Below are 13886 nucleotides of genomic sequence, written 5' to 3'. Positions count from 1 at the left end.
TCATTATTAACACTGTAGAGCTGTTATCACAGCAGGTAACATCAGAATACACTGTCTCATTATTAACACTATAGAGCTGTTATCACAGCAGGTAACATCAGAATATACTGTCTCATTATTAATACTGTAGAGCTGTTATCACAGCAGGTAACATCAGAATATACTGTCTCATTATTAACACTGTAGAGCTGTTATCACAGCAGGTAACATCAGAATATACTGTCTCATTATTAACACTGTAGAGCTGTTATCACAGCAGGTAACATCAGAATATACTGTCTAATTATTAACACTATAGAGCTGTTATCACAGCAGGTAACATAATATACTGTCTCATTATTAATACTATAGAGCTGTTATCACAGCAGGTAACATCAGAATATACTGTCTCATTATTAATACTGTAGAGCTGTTATCACAGCAGGTAACAGAATATACTGTCTCATTAACACTGTAGAGCTGTTATCACAGCAGGTAACATCAGAATATACAGACAGACAGAAGGCTTTAAAGCACAGAAGCAGGAAGTTCCTTGAAACTCATTCTAATCAGTCGTCACTGTATAAAAATGAACTTCAACAAAGAGAACAACCCAGTAAAAATTACCACACCCACGCCTCCTTTCCTTTCCTCGTCTCCTTTCCTCGCCGGCCGTGTCATCCCTGTTCTCACTGGTACGCAGACAGCTGGAGAGGTGAATAGAGAGGTACTTCTAGTACTCAACAAGTACCCTGTGCATTAGACCTGGAGAGGTGAATACCGGGGAACGTCTAGTACTCAACAAGCCATGTGCATACGACCTGGAGAGGTGAATAGAGGGGAACGTCTAGTACTCAACAAGCCCCGTGCATACGACCTGGAGAGGTGAATAGAGGGGAACGTCTAGTACTCATCAAGCCGCGTGCATACGACCTGGAGAGGTGAATATAGGGGAACGTCTAGTACTCAACAAGCCCCGTGCATACGACCTGGAGAGGTGAATAGAGGGGAACGTCTAGTACTCATCAAGCCGCGTGCATACGACCTGGAGAGTTGAATACAGGGGAACGTCTAGTACTCAACAAGCCCCGTGCATACGACCTGGAGAGTTGAATACAGGGGAACGTCTAGTACTCAACAAGCCCCGTGCATACGACCTGGAGAGGTGAATAGAGGGGAACGTCTAGTACTCATCAAGCCGCGTGCATACGACCTGGAGAGGTGAATATAGGGGAACGTCTAGTACTCAACAAGCCCCGTGCATACGACCTGGAGAGGTGAATACCGGGGAACATCTAGTACTCAACAAGCCCCGTGCATACGACCTGGAGAGGTGAATAGAGGGGAACGTCTAGTACTCAACAAGCCCTGTGCATACGACCTGGAGAGGTGAATACAGGGGAACGTCTAGTACTCAACAAGCCCCGTGCATACGACCTGGAGAGGTGGATAGAGGGGAACGTCTAGTACTCAACAAGCCCTGTGCATACGACCTGGAGAGTTGAATAGAGGGGAACGTCTAGTACTCAACAAGCCACGTGCATACGACCTGGAGAGGTGGATAGAGGGGAACGTCTAGTACTCACAAGCCACGTGCATACGACCTGGAGAGTTGAATACCGGGGAACGTCTAGTACTCAACAAGCCACGTGCATATGACCTGACCTTGACATATGACTATGGTGTCTGCATACAGACCATCTGTACCTGACTAGGTTGTCTGCATACAGACCATCTGTACCTGACTAGGGTGTCTGCATACAGACCATCTGTACCTGACTAGGATGTCTGCATACAGACCATCTGTACCTGACTAGGGTGTCTGCATAGAGACCATCTGTACCTGACTAGGGTGTCTGCATACAGACCATCTGTACCTGACTAGGGTGTCTGCATACAGACCATCTGTACCTGACTAGGGTGTCTGCATACAGACCATCTGTACCTGACTAGGGTGTCTGCATACAGACCATCTGTACCTGACTAGGGTGTCTGCATACAGACCATCTGTACCTGACTATGGTGTCTGCATACAGACCATCTGTACCTGACTATGGTGTCTGCATACAGACCATCTGTACCTGACTAGGGTGTCAGCATACAGACCATCTGTACCTGACTAGGGTGTCTGCATACAGACCATCTGTACCTGACTAGGGTGTCTGCATACAGACCATCTGTACCTGACTAGGGTGTCTGCATAGATACCATCTGTACCTGACTAGGGTGTCTGCATACAGACCATCTGTACCTGACTAGGGTGTCTGCATACAGACCATCTGTACCTGACTAGGGTGTCTGCATACAGACCATCTGTACCTGACTAGAGTGTCTGCATACAGACCATCTGTACCTGACTAGGGTGTCTGCATACAGACCATCTGTACCTGACTAGGGTGTCTGCATACAGACCATCTGTACCTGACTAGGGTGTCTGCATACAGACCATCTGTACCTGACTATGGTGTCTGCATACAGACCATCTGTACCTGACTAGGGTGTCTGCATACAGACCATCTGTACCTGACTAGGGTGTCTGCATACAGACCATCTGTACCTGACTAGGGTGTCTGCATACAGACCATCTGTACCTGACTAGGGTGTCTGCATACAGACCATCTGTACCACCTGACTAGGGTGTCTGCATACAGACCATCTGTACCTGACTAGGGTGTCTGCATACAGAACATCTGTACCTGACTAGGGTGTCTGCATACAGACCATCTGTACCTGACTAGGGTGTCTGCATACAGACCATCTGTACCTGACTAGGGTGTCTGCATACAGACCATCTGTACCTGACTAGGGTGTCTGCATACAGACCATCTGTACCTGACTAGGGTGTCTGCATACAGACCATCTGTACCTGACTATGGTGTCTGCATACAGACCATCTGTACCTGACTAGGGTGTCTGCATACAGACCATCTGTACCTGACTAGGGTGTCTGCATACAGACCATCTGTACCTGACTAGGGTGTCTGCATTAAGACCATCTGTACTTGACTAGGGTGTCTGCATACAGACCATCTGTACCTGATTAGGGTGTCTGCATACAGACCATCTGTACCTGAGTATGGTGTCTGCATACAGACCATCTGTACCTGACTAGGGTGTCTGCATTAAGACCATATGGAACAAAAAAATATGCAAGAACAAGACAGCTATATATGTTGCACCTCCCTCTCTCTATCTTCTCCTCTTTCTCCCCCCTCCCTCTCTCTCTCTCTCCCTCTCCCTCCCCCTCTCTAGGTTTCTTCCTCTCTCTCTCTCTCTCTATGTCCCCCTCTTCCCCCTCTCTCTCTTTTTCTCCCCCCACTCTCCCTCTCTCCCTCTCCCTCCCCCCGTCTCCCTCACTCTCTCTCCCTGTCTCTCCCTCTCTCCCCCTCGTCTCCCTCTCTCTCTCCCTCTCCCCCCCTCTCTCTCTCTCTCTCTCTCTCCCTCTCTCTCTCTCCCTCTCCCTGTCTCTCCCCCCTCTCTCTCCCTCCTCTCCCTCTCTCTCCCCCCTCTCCCTGTCTCTCCCTCTCTCCCCTCTCTCTCCCCCTCTCTCCATCTCCTGAACATGCATTTCCAGTCTGGTTCAGTCAAGACATTGATGTGTGTGTGTTGTCAGATCTCATCCATCTCTCGAGGTCCTCTGATCCTTCCTCTCGTCCGATAGCTAAATGTTCAACACCTCCACTCTTCCAAGAACATGTGATATCTAGAACTTAAAAGGGTTCTTCAGCTGTCCCCAGAGCAGAACCCTGTCTCTCCTTTATGGCTCCCCATAGAGGAACCCTTTTTGGTTCCAGGTAGAACCCTTTTTGGTTCAAGGTAGAACGTTTTTTGGTTCCGGGTAGAACCCTTTTTGGTTCAAGGTAGAACGTTTTTTGGTTCCAGGTAGAACCCTTTTTGGTTCCAGGTAGAACCCTTTTTGGTTCCAGGTAGAACCCTTTTTGGTTCTCGGTAGAACCCTTTTTGGTTCCAGGTAGAACCCTTTTTGGTTCCAGGTAGAACCCTTTTTGGTTCCAGGTAGAACCCTTTTTGGTTCCAGGTAGAACCCTTTTTGGTTCAAGGTAGAACCCTTTTGGGGTCCGTTTAAAACCCTTTCCACAGAGGGATCTACGTGGAATCCAAAAGAGTTCTACCTGGAACCAAAAAGGGTTCTACCTGGAACCAAAAAGGGTTCTACCTGGAACCAAAAAGGGTTCTACCTGGAACCAAAAAGGGTTCTACCTAGAACCAAAAAGGTTTATCCTATGGGGACAGCTGAAGAAACCTTTTTTTTATACAAGTGCCTTATTTGAGGTTGCATTAACAAGCAGAGGATGAAGCCAGCTAGTTATAAAGTCACAATCAGAACGTACAACAGATAAACTGAGCCTGAGAAGATCCCTGAGAAGATCTCTGAGAAGATCCCTGAGAAGATCCCTGAGAAGATCCCTGAGAAGATCCCTGAGAAGATCCCTGAGAAGGGACCGTATCTCCTGTAGATACATGTCTGGATCATCATTACCCAAATCTTCTTCAGCAACAACTGGCACCATTCATTTAGAGCTGTTCCTATTCATAACATGTGGTAGCAGGCACCATTCATTTAGAGCTGTTCCTAATTATAACATGTGGTAGCAGGCACCATTCATTTAGAGCTGTTCCTAATCATAACATGTGGTAGCAGGCACCATTCATTTAGAGCTGTTCCTAATCATAACATGTGGTAGCAGGCACCATTCATTTAGAGCTGTTCCTAATCATAACATGTGGTAGCAGGCACCATTCATTTAGAGCCGTTCCTAATCATAACATGTGGTAGCAGGCACCATTCATTTAGAGCTGTTCCTAATCATAACATGTGGCAGCAGGCACCATTCATTTAGAGCTGTTCCTAATCATAACATGTGGTAGCAGGCACCATTCATTTAGAGCTGTTCCTATTCATAACACGTGGTAGCAGGCACCATTCATTTAGAGCTGTTCCTATTCATAACATCAGGCACCATTCATTTAGAGCCGTTCCTAATCATAACATCAGGCACCATACATTCATAGCTGTTCCTATTCATAACATGTTGTAGCAGGCACCATTCATTTAGAGCTGTTCCTAATCATAACATGTGGTAGCAGGCACCATTTATTTAGAGCTGTTCCTATTCATAACATCAGGCACCATTCATTTAGAGCCGTTCCTAATCATAACATCAGGCACCATTCATTTAGAGCTGTTCCTATTCATAACATGTGGTAGCAGGCACCATTCATTTAGAGCTGTTCCTAATCATAACATGTGGTAGCAGGCACCATTCATTTAGAGCTGTTCCTATTCATAGCATGTGGTAGCAGGCACCATTCATTTAGAGCTGTTCCTAATCATAACATGTGGTAGCAGGCACCATTCATTTAGAGCTGTTCCTAATCATAACATGTGGTATCAGGCACCATTCATTTAGAGCTGTTCCTAATTATAACATGTGGTAGCAGGCACCATTCATTTAGAGCCGTTCCTAATCATAACATGTGGTAGCAGGCACCATTCATTTAGAGCTGTTCCTAATCATAACATGTGGTAGCAGGCACCATTCATTTAGAGCTGTTCCTATTCATAACATCAGGCACCATTCATTTAGAGCTGTTCCTAATCATAACATGTGGTAGCAGGCACCATTCATTTAGAGCTGTTCCTATTCATAACATCAGGCACCATTCATTTAGAGCTGTTCCTAATCATAACATCAGGCACCATTCATTTAGAGCTGTTCCTAATCATAACATGTGGTAGCAGGCACCATTCATTTAGAGCCGTTCCTAATCATAACATCAGGCACCATTCATTTAGCGCTGTTCCTAATCATAACATGTGGTAGCAGGCACCATTCATTTAGAGCTGTTCCTAATCATAACATCAGGCACCATTCATTTAGAGCTGTTCCTAATCATAACATCAGGCACCATTCATTTAGAGCTGTTCCTAATCATAACATGTGGTAGCAGGCACCATTCATTTAGAGCTGTTCCTAATCATAACATCAGGCACCATTCATTTAGAGCTGTTCCTAATCATAACATGTGGTAGCAGGCACCATTCATTTAGAGCTGTTCCTAATCATAACATGTGGTAGCAGGCACCATTCATTTAGAGCTGTTCCTAATCATAACATGTGGTAGCAGGCACCATTCATTTAGAGCTGTTCCTAATCATAACATGTGGTAGCAGGCACCATTCATTTAGAGCTGTTCCTAATCATAACATGTGGTAGCAGGCACCATTCATTTAGAGCTGTTCCAAATCATAACATCAGGCACCATTCATTTAGAGCTGTTCCTAATCATAACATCAGGCACCATTCATTTAGAGCCGTTCCTATTCATAACATGTGGTAGCAGGCACCATTCATTTAGAGCTGTTCCTAATCATAACATCAGGCACCATTCATTTAGAGCTGTTCCTAATCATAACTTCAGGCACCATTCATTTAGAGCTGTTCCTAATCATAACTTCAGGCACCATTCATTTAGAGCTGTTCCTAATCATAACATGTGGTAGCAGGCACCATTCATTTAGAGCTGTTCCTAATCATAACATCAGGCACCATTCATTTAGAGCTGTTCCTAATCATAACATGTGGCAGCAGGCACCATTCTATAGTAGGCAGATTTATTTAACCAGGCAAGTCAGTTAATTAAGAACAAATTCTTATTTTCAATGACGGCCTAGGAACAGTGGGTTAACTGCCGGCTCAGGTCTAGTAGACAGATCAGATATATTAGACAGAGTTGTCAGATCAGATATATTCAACAGAGTTGTCAGATCAGATATATTCAACAGAGTTGTCAGATCAGATATATTAGACAGATCAGATATATTAGACAGAGTTGTCAGATCAGATATATTAGACAGATCAGATATATTCAACAGAGTTGTCAGATCAGATATATTAGACAGATCAGATATATTAAACAGAGTTGTCAGATCAGATATATTAGACAGATCAGATATATTAGACAGAGTTGTCAGATCAGATATATTAGACAGATCAGATATATTCAACAGAGTTGTCAGATCAGATATATTAGACAGATCAGATATATTAAACAGAGTTGTCAGATCAGATATATTAGACAGATCAGATATATTAGACAGAGTTGTCAGATCAGATATATTAGACAGATCAGATATATTCAACAGAGTTGTCAGATCAGATATATTAGACAGATCAGATATATTAGACAGAGTTGTCAGATCAGATATATTAGATAGATCAGATATATTAGACAGATCAGATATATTAGACAGAGTTGTCAGATCAGATATATTAGATAGATCAGATATATTAGACAGATCAGATATATTAGACAGAGTTGTCAGATCAGATATATTAGATAGATCAGATATATTAGACAGATCAGATATATTAGACAGAGTTGTCAGACCAGATATATTAGACAGAGCTGTCAGATCAGATATATTAGACAGAGTTGTCAGATCAGATATATTCGACAGATCAGATATATTAGACAGAGTTGTCAGATCAGATATATTAGACAGATCAGATATATTAAACAGAGTTGTCAGATCAGATATATTAGACAGAGCTGTCAGATCAGATATATTAGACAGATCAGATATATTAAACAGAGTTGTCAGATCAGATATATTAGACAGAGCTGTCAGATCAGATATATTAGACAGATCAGATATATTAGACAGAGTTGTCAGATCAGATATATTAGACAGATCAGATATATTAAACAGAGTTGTCAGATCAGATATATTAGACAGAGCTGTCAGATCAGATATATTAGACAGATCAGATATATTAGACAGAGTTGTCAGATCAGATATATTCGACAGATCAGATATATTAGACAGAGTTGTCAGATCAGATATATTAGACAGATCAGATATATTAAACAGAGTTGTCAGATCAGATATATTAGACAGAGCTGTCAGATCAGATATATTAGACAGATCAGATATATTAAACAGAGTTGTCAGATCAGATATATTAGACAGAGCTGTCAGATCAGATATATTAGACAGATCAGATATATTAGACAGAGTTGTCAGATCAGATATATTAGACAGATCAGATATATTAAACAGAGTTGTCAGATCAGATATATTAGACAGAGCTGTCAGATCAGATATATTAGACAGATCAGATATATTAGACAGAGTTGTCAGATCAGATATATTAGACAGAGTTGTCAGATCAGATATATTAGACAGAGCTGTCAGATCAGATATATTCGACAGATCAGATATATTAGACAGAGCTGTCAGATCAGATATATTAGACAGAGTTGTCAGATCAGATATATTCGACAGAGCTGTTAGGCAGATCAGATATATCAGACAGAGTTGTCAGATCAGATATATCAGACAGAGTTGTCAGATCAGATATATTAGACAGAGTTGTCAGATCAGATATATTAGACAGAGTTGTCAGATCAGATATATCAGACAGAGTTGTCAGATCAGATATATTAGACAGAGCTGTTAGACAGATCAGATATATTAGACAGAGCTGTTAGACAGATCATATCAAGTAGACAGAGCTGTCAGATCAGATATATTAGACAGAGCTGTTAGACAGATCATATCAAGTAGACAGAGCTGTCACACACTTAAAAACAAGTACCCAGATCTAGGACCAGATTTCACCACAAACACATGAGTGTTAAAACCAAGTACAACTGATCCAAAATATGTATTTCTGAGGCTAAACCCCTTCCACGCTCCACCAATCCCGTCACTGCTCATCTAGAGGCAGGCATAGCTAATCAACAAAGAGGATGGGATGGGCTGAAAACATGACTGGGAAACATCAAAGAGAATACCAACTGCAACCCCCTCCTAGATATCGAATAATCAATATCCTTTGCGTCATGTGAATGACTAATGAATGACCCCATAATGGACTGTTAGCAATGGGCTGTAATGCAATGTGCGTGAAGGACTCCATGCATTGCTTCAGGTAAGGAGAACGTTCAGCAGCCTGACCTGGTTCCTATTGGCCAGCTCTTGTCATGTAGAAATCCTTTTGTTTTTAGCTTTGTTGGATGATAAACAATGCTTTCCCTGTCTAACAGCGAGGGATGGAGCAAAAACAAGGCTACTGTGTCAAACTAATGTTGAGATGTCAGAACACCGACAATAAACAACAACAACAACAACAAGAAAAACGTTAAATTGAGGACACAAGTGCGGGTAGAGATAAAGATGATTCTCCCGACGTCTACGAGAACCGCGGCTGCGATGATGCGAGTAGAATGTCAAATCATACACAAAACTGCCATAGAACGGCCACGTGATAAACCGGATCACTTCTCTAGCCGAGAGCGTTTCTGTATACCGGCGGTCGGTGGAATTCTGAGAAAACTAAACCAGCCAACTCTTGAGTTCGCAAAGATGCATAGTAACTCATTCATCCAGCACGAACAGCCCCAGGCACCGCTTCGCTGAAACGGGTCCGTTATTCTGACCGGGCTTCGGTTTTAATGAATGACCGGTAACAGCACACACGTTCTAATAAATATTTCGGTGCAAAAAAAATATTTTATTTTAATATTGGGTCCAAAAATAGAATATATTCATCATATTGAAGGCTATAGGTTATCATGTTTTCAAACAAAGGACATTTAACTTCCAGCAACCCACATGTAGGAGGTAGCCTGATTCACCATCCTCTGCCTTTCTAACCCGACTGAATAAAACATAAATATACAAGAACCAAAAACATGATGACATAGGATAAGGTTGAAATGTAACATACCATGAAGTCCTCTTGAAGTCGGCAGCTTTCAACACGAGTCTGCGTTAAGCAAGTGTTCTAGCGATCCGCGGATATAATTCCATATTGGTTTCGACAACAACTGATATTCAATAGTCCTTCTGATTTCATGTTCATCTTTTGACAGTCCATGCCATGGCTAGAACTTCAGTGACCTTCTTTCGAATATGTGCGTCTTTTGTGTTGTGACAACGCGTGCAGTGTCTTCTCTTCCGGGCTGGATCGGAGTGAACGACCTTTCCGAATCATAGAGGGGCTCTCTCTTCTCTCGCAGTGATTTTCCAAGTTGTTGCCTCGCTAGACGGGAGAGGTGGGGGGTTCCTGGGGAAGGGCACCAGGAGAGGAGGGGGTGAGGGGAAACAGAAATGAACAGCTGCTTGCTTGCTTCTCGCATCAGGAGTCCGTTGAAATATATTTATTTCTTAAAACAATTTGATCAGTATAGATTATTAACAGCAATTCATTTTGTAGACTAACATTCAACATGAGCTTTTTGAAGGCTTGACGGTTGGAGAACTCCATGCTTTTTAAATTTGTGATGACTATACAGATGCAGGATCTTAATTTGATCACCCTGATACGGGAGGAACTTTCTTGCATGCAGGGAATTTAAAACCTGCGGTGTATATGATGTTTTTAAAAGGCTTCGGCTTCTGCCTGCTGTGTAGAGACAGGGGTACCACGGATGGAGCGTTGGTAGCAGTAACCTGCTGTGTAGAGACAGGGGTACCACGGATGGAGCGTTGGTAGCAGTAACCTGCTGTGTAGAGACAGGGGTACCACGGATGGAGCGTTGGTAGCAGTAACCTGCTGTGTAGAGACAGGGGTACCACGGATGGAGCGTTGGTAGCAGTAACCTGCTGTGTAGAGACAGAGGTACCACGGATGGAGCGTTGGTAGCAGTAACCTGCTGTGTAGAGACAGGGGTACCACGGATGGAGCGTTGGTAGCAGGTAGCAGTAGCCTGCTGTGTAGAGACAGGGGTACCACGGATGGAGCGTTGGTAGCAGGTAGCAGTAGCCTGCTGTGTAGAGACAGGGGTACCACGGATGGAGAGTTGGTAGCAGGTAGCAGTAGCCTGCTGTGTAGAGACAGGGGCACCACGGATGGAGCGTTGGTAGCAGGTAGCAGTAGCCTGCTGTGTAGAGACAGGGGTACCACGGATGGAGCGTTGGTAGCAGGTAGCAGTAGCCTGCTGTGTAGAGACAGGGGTACCACGGATGGAGCGTTGGTAGCAGGTAGCAGTAGCCTGGTTGCCAATCTGTTTGTGCTCTCATGCCAACTCTTTATGGAATTATCATGTCATGCCAATGACAGCAATGGATACCTCACCAGAGTGGATAGAGCCCACACTGATCTGGGACCAAGGCTACCTCACCAGAGTGGATAGAGCCCACACTGATCTGGGACTAAGGCTACCTCACCAGAGTGGATAGAGCCCACACTGATCTGGGACCAAAGCTACCTCACCAGAGTGTATAGAGCCCACACTGATCTGGTACCAGGCTACCTCACCAGAGTGGATAGAGACCACACTGATCTGGGACCAAGGCTACCTCACCAGAGTGGATAGAGCCCACACTGATCTGGGACCAAGGCTACATCACCAGAGTGGATAGAGCCCAAACTGATCTGGGACCAAGGCTACCTCACCAAAGTGGATAGAGCCCAAACTGATCTGGGACCAAGGCTACCTCACCAGAGTGAATAGAGCCCAAACTGATCTGGGACCAGGCTACCTCACCAGAGTCTTATATTGAGAATCCTAATATAAGGCTTCTGCCTACTAATACCAGTGTCCTGTATTGTCCTTATGTCTTGTAGTATGTCTCTAAGTGTCCTGTGTCTGTCTGCGTGATGCTGAGCGCTGAGCAGAAAGTCAGTCAACATGTCTGTCTGCGTGGAGCTGAGCGCTGAGCAGAAGGTCAGTCAACATGTCTGTCTGCGTGGAGCTGAGTGCTGAGCAGAAAGTCAGTCAACATGTCTGTCTGCGTGGAGCTGAGCGCTGAGCAGATCTTGTTTAAAGAGGAACCGTATCTCCAGCAAATCAATTGAAGAAATCTCCCCGGTGATTCATTTTTAGCTCAGGGTAGTGACATCCAGACCGTCTTACTCAGTCTGAGACATAAATCACAGTTTGACCACAATGGATCTGCCTGGGTGGGATTACAGTCCCTGGTGTCCATTTCATTTTGAATGACGGCTCACTCATTCAGCCAGAGGAATATACACATGCACGCGCACACACACACACACACACACACACACATACAGACACACACACACACACACACACATACAGACACACACACACACATACACATACGCATACATACAGACACACACACACACATACAGACACACACACACACACACACACACACACACACACACACACACACACACACACATACAGACACACACACACACACACACACATACACATACATACAGACACACACACACACACATACAGACACACACACACACACACACACACACACACACACATACAGACACACACACACACACACACACACACACACACACACACACACACACACACACATACAGACACACACACACACACACACACACACACACACACACACATACAGACACATACAGACATACAGACACACACACACACAGACACACACACACACACACACACACACACACACACACACATACAGACACACACACACACACACACACACACACACACACACACACACACACACACACACACACACACACACATATGCACACAGACACACACAAATAGACACAAGTCATCAACTGGGAGTTAAATGAATAATCTAATGATCTGTTTAATATGATAAGAACAATGTATTTATTTAATATGATAACAAATGGGGCTATATCACGACAGGCTAAATATAAAGGAGTATTGTAAACACTAATGAACCACTGGGATTATATCACGACAGGCTAAATATAAAGGAGTATTGTAAACACTAATGAACCAATGGGTTTATATCACGACAGGCTAAATATAAAGGAGTATTGTAAACACTAATGAACCAATGGCGTTATATCACGACAGGGTCATCATTTTCACTGTGTGTCCATAGCAAACAATATTGAAACTGTTTCATTAGATAAAACCGACCAACATATTCAAAATATGCTTTTTCCAATGATTTATTGTCATGGTTCAGCTTGGTACAGTACATGGGCCCTGGTCTAAAGTAGTGCACTATATAGGGAATAGGGCCCTGGTCTAAAGTAGTGCACTATATAGGGAATAGGGCCCTGGTCTAAAGTAGTGCACTATATAGGGAATAGGGCCCTGGTCTAATGTAGTGTACTATATAGGGAATAGGGCCCTGGTCTAAAGTACTGCACTATATAGGGAATAGGGCCCTGGTCTATAGTAGTCACTATATAGGGAATAGGGTGTCATTTAGGAGGCAGACTTAGTGTGCACTTTACCCACATTTCATTCCGTATAACAAACGTAATGGGTCTAGTTTTTTTTATAGTGATCTGGTCTGGTCCTCAGGCTAGGAAGGACCACCATTTGGCTACAGGCAATGATTCACCCAGATAGATGTCTAGCTGTCTGCCTAGCCTGATGTCTGTGGTGTCTGGACTGAGAGAGAGAGAGAGAGAGAGAGAGAGAGAGAGACAGAGAGAGAGAGAGAGAGACAGAGACAGAGAGACAGAGAGACAGAGAGACAGAGACAGAGAGACAGAGACAGAGAGAGAGACAGAGAGAGAGAGAGAGAGAGAGAGAGAGAGAGAGAGAGAGAAAGAGGTGGCCCCATTTTTTTCCTGCATAATATCTTGGGACCTCATTTTATTTCCCCAATAATTTGTGGACCCACCCTACCCCAAATCTAATGACACAACTTTAAAAACTGTAGATAATTTGTGTTTATTTAATCAACTTTACTTCAATTCATTGCATTTTCATGTTTTGTAAAAATTGAAGGAAACCAATAAATACATCTACTCAATAACATTGTATCTTTCAGATCCTTCTCAAAATATTTTGTATATTGTCCAATACAATAAACTGGTGGTGACTGGCCTAGGGGGTCCTGGTGGTGACAGGCCTGGTGGTGACTGGCCTAGGGGGTCCTGGTGGTGACTGGCCTAGGGGGT

The 13886-nt window shown here is 43.7% G+C and overlaps 1 protein-coding gene across 2 annotated transcripts in view; it reads right to left on the bottom strand.

Annotated features, from left to right (window-relative positions):
- The window catches only part of LOC139381703 (carbohydrate (N-acetylgalactosamine 4-sulfate 6-O) sulfotransferase 15), a 138182-nt gene extending 128158 nt beyond the window's left edge, over window positions 1-10024 (bottom strand). For both annotated transcript variants that reach the window (XM_071125421.1, XM_071125422.1), the window contains exon 1: window positions 9735-10024. The gene's annotated coding sequence lies outside the window, so the exon portion shown is untranslated. The remainder of the gene's footprint in view (window positions 1-9734) is intronic.
- Between the last annotated feature and the right edge of the window lie 3862 nt (window positions 10025-13886).

The sequence above is a fragment of the Oncorhynchus clarkii genome, chromosome 23 (assembly GCF_045791955.1).
Source record: "Oncorhynchus clarkii lewisi isolate Uvic-CL-2024 chromosome 23, UVic_Ocla_1.0, whole genome shotgun sequence".
In the NCBI taxonomy this organism is placed as follows: Eukaryota; Metazoa; Chordata; class Actinopteri; order Salmoniformes; family Salmonidae; genus Oncorhynchus; species Oncorhynchus clarkii.
This window is presented reverse-complemented; position numbering and strand designations above follow the sequence as displayed.